Source organism: Astatotilapia calliptera, chromosome 16 (assembly GCF_900246225.1).
Source record: "Astatotilapia calliptera chromosome 16, fAstCal1.2, whole genome shotgun sequence".
Lineage (NCBI taxonomy): Eukaryota > Metazoa > Chordata > Actinopteri > Cichliformes > Cichlidae > Astatotilapia > Astatotilapia calliptera.
Window position 1 is genome coordinate 2406485 of NC_039317.1, and position 9873 is coordinate 2416357.

Genomic DNA, 9873 nt, shown 5'->3' on the forward strand with positions numbered 1-9873 from the left:
GAACTGCTCCCTCGCCGCTGCCTTCCGCGCGGCCGGCCCCCTGAACTGCTCCCTCGCCGCTGCCTTCCGCGCGGCCGGCCCCCTGAACTGCTCCCTCGCCGCCGCCGCTGCCTTCCGCGCGGCCGGCCCCCGGACCGCCTTCGCCTGAGTGGCCGCCGTCGCCTTCTGCACGGCCGGCCCCCGGACCCTCTTCGCCTGAGTGGCCGCCGTCGCCTTCCGCGCGGCCGGCCCCCGGACCGCCTTCGCCTGAGTGGCCGCCGTCGCCTTCCGCACGGTCGGCCCCCGGACCAACGCTGTCATCGTCGCCGTCGCCTTCCGCACGGTCGGCCCCCGGACCAGCGTTGTCATCGTCGCCGTTGCCGTCCGCACGGTCGGCCTCCCGAACTGTCTCTGTCCCTCCGTCCTGGGCCCCCTCCGCCCGCCCTGTTCTGGTTTGTCTTTCTTTTGGCCGTCGGGTGCCGGCCTTTGCGGGGGGGGGGGGGTACTGTCAGGGTTTCTGGGTCTTTGACCCAGTATTCTTAGTTCATGTTCACTGTTTATATTCTGTCGGCTTCACCTCCTGTTTTATTGTGTTAGCCTTGGTCCATGTGCATTATGTTCTGTCCTCTTCCCGTTTATCATTAGTTCATTATGTTCAGCTGTGTACTCACCAGGTTCTAATCTCTCATCACTCAGCCTGTGTATTTATGTCCCTCAGTGCAACCAGTCCAATGTCGTGTCATTGATGTTCGTGATGTTGTCCTCGCCGTTGTTAGGTTGTCCTCTGTTCAGTTCCGTCAGGTCAGCCGGTCAGTTGTCAGTCAGTCTTTCATTCATCCATTCAGTCAGTCGTCCAGCCGGCCAGCCGTTTCCTACCTCTGTTCTGTTTGTTCACTCCGTTGACAATAAAACACCAATCTTCACCTACCTGTGAGTCCAGCGTTTGGGTCCTCCTTCTTTCGTCCACGACCTCACCCTGACAGAAAGAGGACAACCAGCTGGCTTATTATACCTGATGGCTGGTCTCACGGGATATGATAAAACTCTAGACAGGCGGATGTGTGCTGGTGGTGTGCAAAAATGGTGGAAGAGAATTCCACAACCGTGGTGCCACTGCCTGAAAGGCAGGTTTTAAATCGAGTGTGTGGGGCCACCAGCAGTCTCTGAACTGATGACCTTAGAGTTTGGAAAAATGAATGCGGTTTCAGCAGGTCAGATAAATATTGGGGAGCTTGACTATGTAGGGCCCTAAAGGTTAGAACTAAAATTTTAAAATGAAACCTAAAACTTACAGGCAACTGTCCTTATTCTTTACTTGAGGATGAGAACAAACAAACACTGGTCTTGATGAGTTCAGTCAAACAATGATTTTATTGAACACACACGTGGGGAGATGTATACAGTAGCATCATTAGCATAGATCCTTGCTAGAAAGCACACTTCAAAATGGTTTTGATATGTTAGGGTTCAGCCGCTTGCGTCAGCAAATAATATAACATGCATTAGTTACAGTGAGTGACAGTTAAACATGTTTTCATTATCAGCAACATTTTTACCATACATGGCGTTTTCAACCATCTTACCCTACAGATGTTTCCTGTTGATTTGCACTTCTTATGCTTATCTTTAGCAAATTCTGTACCAACTGTTGCTATGCAGGCACAAATGCAGTTACAAGCAAAAATATATCTCACCTCTGAACTAAAACTCATCAACTGTTATTTGTGTCTGTAAGTGTCATCGTCCGCAGCCCAGCGTCCGAAGAGCTGATGGGATGCCCACGGGCGTGGCTGTTAACTCCACGCCTGCATCCCATCCCAGGCGATCATCAGGTGGACTATTTGATTCAGCCCAGCCTGCTGCTCCACGCCAGTCCGTAGTCGTCTCACAGCGGTAACGCACACCTGCGGGAAAGCGATTGTGAGAACTCATCTGTCTGAACTAGCGCTAATTCTGTCCTGTGCACTCAGATAAACAACTCGGCGTGTTTTTTGAGCCACCTGCCTGTCCACCTGCCTGTCTGGAATTTGGATCGCCTTCAGTACTCGCCACCTCGACTTTCCTGGAGCTCCCCCGTGGACCCTCACCCCTCCCTCCGGCTCCCACGGCCCCGCTGTCACCGTAAGACTCATACTCTTCCCCCATATATGCTGCTATTCCCCCGCGCCCCTATAATTCTTGTCCTTTTTCTGGCTGTCCTGTTTCACGCTGACAGCATCAATGTTCTCAAAGTTTACATTATCTGCAATGTCCTGTCGATGCATCCCATAGACGATCAGTGGCCTCATTGCAGCATCTGTACACTCCAGCAAGAACAATGAAAGCATCCAGGTATTCCTCATCATGTCGCCATGGACTTTTTTTCCTTCAAGGTTTATCATAGTATGATGATTCTTTCTAGTGACAATGGTATAAATATCTCAAAACATCTCTTGATGTCACTGACTTTGGTCAGAGCAAACCTTGTGATTCCAGGGGTCATTTTGATGACATTTGCAGCAGCTGCCCTGCCATGTACATTATGAGGTACTGAGCTCCAAAAGATCTTACCATTCTTGGACTTGAATCTTTCAGCAGGAGTAGTTTCAGCACCAGCGACCTCCACCTCTGATCAGATGTGTCTGTGTCTTCTGGATGATAGTCCACATTGCCTTCCTCCTTAGAAACCTGCCCATCTGAATCGCTATGCTGCTCTGTGTCCTCTCCTTCATTTTCACCAAAAATATGATCCTGAACTTAGCTCACTGTGAATCTTCTTCTCATTTTTTGTATGCTGCAAATTGTAAATGTGCACTCTGGAAGTCAAATGGCCACTCAAATAGTGAATTCACCTCACATGCCCGTGTTTATTTTGTTTTGTTTTTGTGTAGGTATACTGCAAAAAACATGCAAAATAAGAATCCCCTAAAGCTCATATGATTAGGAGAGGCGCTTGCTGTAAGTGTTTTAGCTGACAGTGCACTTATGATTTCAGTTTTGGCTTTAATTATTGCTTTATACTCATAATATTATACCTGGGTCGAAACCGACCCTAACAACACAAAGGTCATAATTTCAACTAGGGCATTTTATAATTTAGTGAAAATGTGTTTTTTGTTTTATTTTGTAGAAATAGAGGTTCCTGACAAAGTCAAAAAGCCTTGATACAATAAACAAATGTATGTGATTTTTTTATGCATTTGAAATTTAAAATGGGTCGGTGCCGACCCTAACACGAGAGGAGGGATAAAGAGAAAAAACAAAACAAAAACAAAACAAAAACAGACGAACAGGAAAATGATGTTGTTTTGGGTGTGTTATTCAGAGAGGGGAGGAACACCGGGGCCAGGCCCTGTGTCAGCCTTCTCTCCCCCTTTTTTTGTTTTTCTTACTATATAATCAACTCATGACCCGCCAAGTTGACAGGACAACACAGGTACATGTTAAAATTGTTAAGGCCATGTTTAAAAGCCCAAAAAGGAATTTTCTTTCATTCAGTAATCATTTGTATTAATCAATCAGCAGAAAACATGTCACAATTTGACTCTTTTTACCACTAAATTTGTTGTATCATCACTGGTTGGTCAGACCAGTGTCTTTTTTTTTTTTGAAGTTAAGTTATTGTCCTGAAACCCAGAGAGTTTATTTGTTAGTAGTGGATAAACTTTATCATTTAACAACAGGTGTATGCAAAATTTCACTGCTTTAAACTTGCTGGAAAATCTTTACGTGTTCATGAATGTAAGCTGTTTCTTCATTGCATGTGTGTGCGTTTGTAGGTGGGTTAATTTAACTCTTTTCTCAAACAAGGCATTTCTCTAACACGTGCCTCTCTCACATTTCTCTGCTTGTGTGTGTTTTTGTTTCACCTTTTTGTTGTGATGCTCCGGACGCCTTCCCAACCTCCACAAGTCTGTTGGCCCCAATTTTATGTGTTCAAAATTTCTCTTAATTTCTCCTCTAATTCCCTGCTAGCTGCTGTCTTTTCCACAGCTGCTGATTCTTGCTGAGTGTTGGTTTCTGTTATAGACAGTGTTGTTGTTGTAAATGTATGTTTTGGGGCGTTGCACCCCGGAACCTTCAGAGATTTGTCAGGGTTCTCCATGCCAGTCTGTTATGTGTAGGACCGTTTCCTGTATGTGTTGCGACTAGCTGTGGTTGTTTCAAAAAAGTGGTCAGTAAACGTCCTAAAATTGGCACTTGAGTTTCCGAGTATTTTTATCCTGAGGTTATAACACCTTTTTGGCGACGAGGATAAAAGCCGAACGCGGACAGTTTTGAGTTTTTGCTACGGATTTTGCAGTCGGACTACCGTTTCGCATCTATGGCTACGATCGGATCGCTCACGGAGTTCGCCGAGGGAGACGGCGACTGGATTGAATATGTCGAGAGGCTTGAACACTTTTTCTTGGCAAATGACATTTCGGATGAAGAAAAAAAAAGGTCAGTTCTTCTCAGTGCGTGTGGAGCGAGGACCTACAAGTTGATACGTAACGTGACGACGCCTCGGAAACCCGGGGACTTCAGTTTCAAAGAACTGGTGACGTTGGTGCAAAATCATCACTGCCCGAAACCCTCCGTGATTGTTCAGCGGTTCAAATTCCACACTCATTGACGCAAGCCGGGAGTTTCGGTGGCTGCGTATGTGACGGAGCTGAGACAGTTATCAGAGCACTGTGAGTTTGGAGGTGTGCTGGATGACATGCTCCGCGACAGGTTGGTGTGTGGTATAAATGATGATGGCATGCAGCGTCGGTTGTTGGGGGAGCCCACACTGGACTTTAAGAAAGCTTTGGAAATTGCTCAGGCAATAGAAACGGCAGCTAATAACACTAAAGACATTCGGAAAGCTAACAACAATATGCACTCAAACGAGGTGCATCATGTATCTCGGAGTGTGAGGGGCAAACCGAGGGAGCTTCTGGAGTGTTACCGGTGTGGGGGGGCACACTTTGCCAAGGACTGTGTTTTCAAAGACAGTACCTGCCATAACTGCAAGAAAAAGGGGCACTTAGCCAAGAAATGCAGGGGCACTAAGGAGAAATCAAAGAAGGAATGGAAGACAAAACACAAACTAAACACTCATCACCTGCAGGGCATGGCGCCTGAGGAGGATGAGTGTGTTTTCAACATGTTTAATCTGGTTGGCTTTAATAAGTGCTGTGCGGAGCCCATCTATGCCACTATCCAGGTAAATGGGAAGGAGCTACAAATGGAGGTGGATACAGGGGCTTCAGCTTCGGTGATCAGCCAAGCTACCTACCACAGCTTGTGGCACTCGGGCGGGGCACCAGCCCTCCAAGCGACTGAGATAAGCCTTAGACAGTACACAGGTGAATGCATTCCCCTGCTTGGTGCTATAGAGGTGCATGCAGCATATCAGGGTCAAGAAGCTGCAGCAACACTGCTGGTGGTGAAAGGGGAGGGGCCTAGTCTGCTGGGTCGTGACCTTCTGCAGAAAATCCGCCTGAACTGGAGGGAAATCAGGTATGTAAGGGTAATAGCAGAGTTACTGGGAAAGTATGCAGGAGTGTTCAAGAATATATTGGGCACTCTCCGGGGCACCACTGTGAAGCTGTGTGTGGACCCTTTTGCCCGGCCACGCTTTTTCAAACCACGCACTGTACCATACGCCATGAAGGCCAAGGTGGAAGCAGAGTTGGAGAGACTACAACAGATAGGGGTCATTGAGCCAATAGAGTTCTCGGACTGGGCAGCCCCGATCGTACCAGTGTTGAAAGAGGACGGAGGGGTGCGTATATGCGGTGATTACAAACTGACAGTGAACCAAGCCTCTCAGCTTGACGCCTACCCTCTGCCTCGAGTGGATGGCCTGTTTGCCACACTGGCGGGTGATCAGACATTTACAAAGCTGGATATGAGTCATGCTTACCAGCAGTTGCTGCTGGATGAGGAATCAAAAAAATATGTGACAATAAACACACACAAGGGGCTGTTCAAGTACAACCACCTGGTGTTTGGCGTTGCATCCAGTCCGGCTATCTTTCAGCGCACCATGGACAATCTTCTGCAAAACATTCCTGGTGTTGCTGTTTACTTGGATGACATTTTAGTTACAGGTAAAACAGAAGAGGAGCATTTGCGTAACCTTGAGCAGGTGTTGAAGAAGCTCTCAGAAGCTGGGTTGCGTTTGAAGTGCAGTAAGTGTGTTTTCCAAGCCCCTAGCGTGACATACCTGGGTCATCGCATCTCTGCTCAGGGCCTGCCCCCGCTGGAAGAGAAAGTGAGGGCAGTAAAGGAAGCCCCGAGTCCAAAGAATGTAGCTGAACTAAGATCATTCTTGGGCTTAGTGAACTATTATGGGAAGTGTTTGCCTGACCTCTCCAGCATGCTTGCTCCCCTGTATGGGCTACTGCACAAAGACAGTCAGTGGAGGTGGTCCCAAGCACAGGAGAAGGCCTTCAGACAGGTAAAAGAACTGTTACAATTGGCACCGCTCCTGGTGCATTTTGATCCGGAGAAGGAGGTGGTCCTGTCCTGTGATGCCTCCCCGTATGGCATAGGAGCTGTTCTTTCCCATCGCATGGAAGAGGGGGAAGAGAAACCGGTCGGATATGCGTCACGCATGCTCACAGCAGCAGAAAAGGGCTATTCACAGCTTGAGAAGGAAGGCTTAGCAATAGTTTTTGCTGTGAAACGATTTCATCAGTACCTGTATGGCCGCCCATTTACTGTTGTTACAGACCATAAGCCCCTCCTGAGTCTCTTTAGTGAAACAAAAGGCATCCCACCCATGGCTTCAGCCCGGGTTCAGCGCTGGGCATTAACACTGTCGGCATACCAGTATCGCATTGTTTATAAGGCGGGACCTGAAAATGCGAATGCAGATGCTTTCAGCCGCCTCCCCCTCCCGGAGGTCCCCGACCAGTTGAACTTGCCCCCAGAAACTGTGTTTTTGCTGGACAAGTTGGCGAAATCTCCGGTCTGTGCTAAAAACATCAAAGCATGGACTGAACGGGATCCAGAGTTATCTCGGGTTAAACAGTGGCTGTTGCAGGGCTGGCCAGCAACAGTGGAGCAAGATCAGCTCAAACCGTATGCCAAGCGTCAGCAGGAGCTCAGTGTTCAAGATGGCTGCATCCTGTGGGGTTCCCGAGTCATTGTTCCGCCTCCAGGTCGGTCACAGATCATTGAAGTGTTGCATGAGGCTCATCCAGGGATTTCTCGGATGAAAAGTCTGGCAAGGTCATTCGTGTGGTGGCCAGGAATGGACAGTGCCTTGGAAGACAAGGTAAAAGCCTGTTCTCAATGTCAGTCAAACCAAAAAATGCCACCACCTGCCCCACTCCACCCATGGGAGTGGCCTGACCGTCCATGGTCCAGGCTTCATCTAGATTTTGCTGGCCCCTTTTTGGGCCACATGTTCCTGGTGTTGGTGGATGCACATTCAAAATGGCTGGATGCCCACATAACGCCGACCATCACAGCCCCAGTCGTCACTGACACACTCCGGAGAATCTTTGCAACACATGGATTACCAGAGGCAGTGGTCACGGACAATGGGCCCACGTTCACAAGTGGGGTCTTCCAAGAATTTATGGAGAGAAATGGGATCCGACATATCCGCACAGCACCCTACCACCCTGCCTCCATTGGCTTAGCGGAGTGCGCCGTGGAGACACTGAAAGACGGTCTAAAAAAAATGCCAGGTCTTTCCATAGAAAAGAGGCTCTGCCGTTTCCTGTTTCAGTATCACATTATGCCTCATACAACCACAGGCTTGTCCCCCAGCGGAGTTGTTGATGGGGAGGAAGCCCAGATCTCATCTGGATCTTCTTCGCCCAGATGTGGGAGCCAGAGTCACCCAGTCACAAGGTGGGCAGAAGGTGAGACATGATCTACATGCCAGAGGCTGAATTTTCAAGCAGGGAGACTGTGTGTATATCAAAAACTTTACGGGTGGCTCACAGTGGCTGCCTGGCGTCATTCACCACAGTTCGGGGCCAGTATCTTTTGTGGTGGAGTTGTTGGATGGCAGACGAGTTTGCAGGCACAAGGATTATGTGAGAGCACGCACGGATGGAGCTGGGAAGAGGGCTCAGAGTGGTTCGTACGCACGTGGTGGAGACAGGGCTGTGGACATTGGGGGGCCTCAGAGTGGTTCGCACGCACATGGTGGAGACAGGGCTGTGGACATTGTGGGGCCTCAGAGTGGTTCACCCGAAGGGGAAGTCGTGTCAGCAGCCCCTGAAATCGGGATTGGTTATTCAGTATCACCAGAAGGGCTGGTGGAGCAATCTAAGTCACCTGAGCCGAACCCGGCCACAGGAGCTCAGCAGGCTCCTAGCCTAGAGAACCCAGCAGCAGGACTGAGAAGGTCAAAGAGGCAGCACAAGCCCCCTGATAGACTGAATTGTTAAAGTAATGTGGTGTTGAATTCTCCCTCTCTTTTCGTACTTATGCATAATTGCTATGTTGTGGGTTTTTGCTTAAGGGGGGGAAGTGTTATAGACAATGTTGTTGTTGTTAATGTATGTTTGGGGGCGTTGAACCCCGGAACCTTCAGAGGTTTTTCAGGGTTCTCCCTGCCGGAATGTTATGTGTGGGACAGTTTCCTGTATGTGTGCGACTAACTGTGGTTGTTTCAAAAAGTGGTCAGTAAACGTCCTAAAACTGGCACTTGAGTTTCCGAGCATTTTTATCCTGAGGTTATAACAGTTTCCATTACTAGAATTTTGCTTCGGCCACTGTGCATGTGGGGGCAGTTGGTCCAGGCCCGTTGCCACCTGTATCAACACACTAAGAGATTTATTTAATATCATTTTCATCACTGTTAAATAGACCAGCAGGCAACACGCCCACCTTTACAGTGCAGACTACATGCCAGTCTCCCAACACACTCCTCTCTCTACTTCTCAATAATTCTCCACTCTCCCTTTATTTCTCCTTTCTCTACGTCAATTTTAAAACCCAACATATTTCACACCACAAAACTGAAACAAATCACCCCCGTATTTATCACACAATCTTACTCTGCCAACTGAAGTGCCGGTCTAAATCATGCACGATTTGTCTCTTCTCTATCAAAACCCAGTACGGGTCGACAGCAACACCTCCAGCCCAAGAACACGGAATACGGGGGCTCCCCAAGGATGTGTGTTGAGCTCCCTTCTCTTCACTCTGCTGACCCACGACGAGATCTACTACAGGGGTGAAGTTAACCATCTGCCAGAGTGGTACAGCAACAACAACCTGTCCCTGAATATGGAGAAGACCAACAGCGACTCTACTTCCTCTGCAAACTGAGAAGCACAAGAGATTCAACCCCCATTATGAGCACCTTTTACAGAGGCACAGTTGAGAGTATCCTCACCAGCTGCATCACTGTGTGGTATGACTCCTGCATTGGGTTCTGCAGGAAAAAATGACAACGGGTAGTGAGAGCAGCTGAGAGCATTGTGGGGACCTCTCTTGCCTCCCTCCCCAGGAGATCTACTGCACCTGCCTCATCTGGAAGGTCCTCTCCATTACAGGTGACTCCACTCATCCCTTCAACAGCGTCTTCAGTTTGCTGCCATCAGGAAGGATACTGAAGAGCCTCCGGGCCAGAACCAGCAGACTGAGAGACAGCTTCGTCCATTGGGCTGTCAGGATGCTGACCATCTCTGAATCGAGAAGGGGGGCCCAAGGGTACATCTTTCGACATCCTACAATGCTGTGATTGTAGCCATTCCCCACTTTCTGTGAAAGGTACTCATGGCCATTGATCAGTAGGCTTTGATTAGTTGTCATTGATCAATGGTCATAAGAATTTGCATACTAACAATCATGGAACTAACCCCCCAGCACATTGTTCATTCAGTGGCGCTAGTTTCCTTCACTATGCAAATGTACTGTTTATAAGGTTGGGGAAACCTGCAGTCAGCTGAGACTGAAGAAGTCACTTGGATGAGT

General features: G+C 48.6%; 1 pseudogene; it reads left to right on the forward strand.

The window, feature by feature from the left end:
* Positions 1-4282: 4282 nt before the first annotated feature.
* Positions 4283-9225, forward strand: LOC113008492 (uncharacterized protein K02A2.6-like; annotated as a pseudogene).
* The last annotated feature ends 648 nt before the right edge of the window (positions 9226-9873 follow it).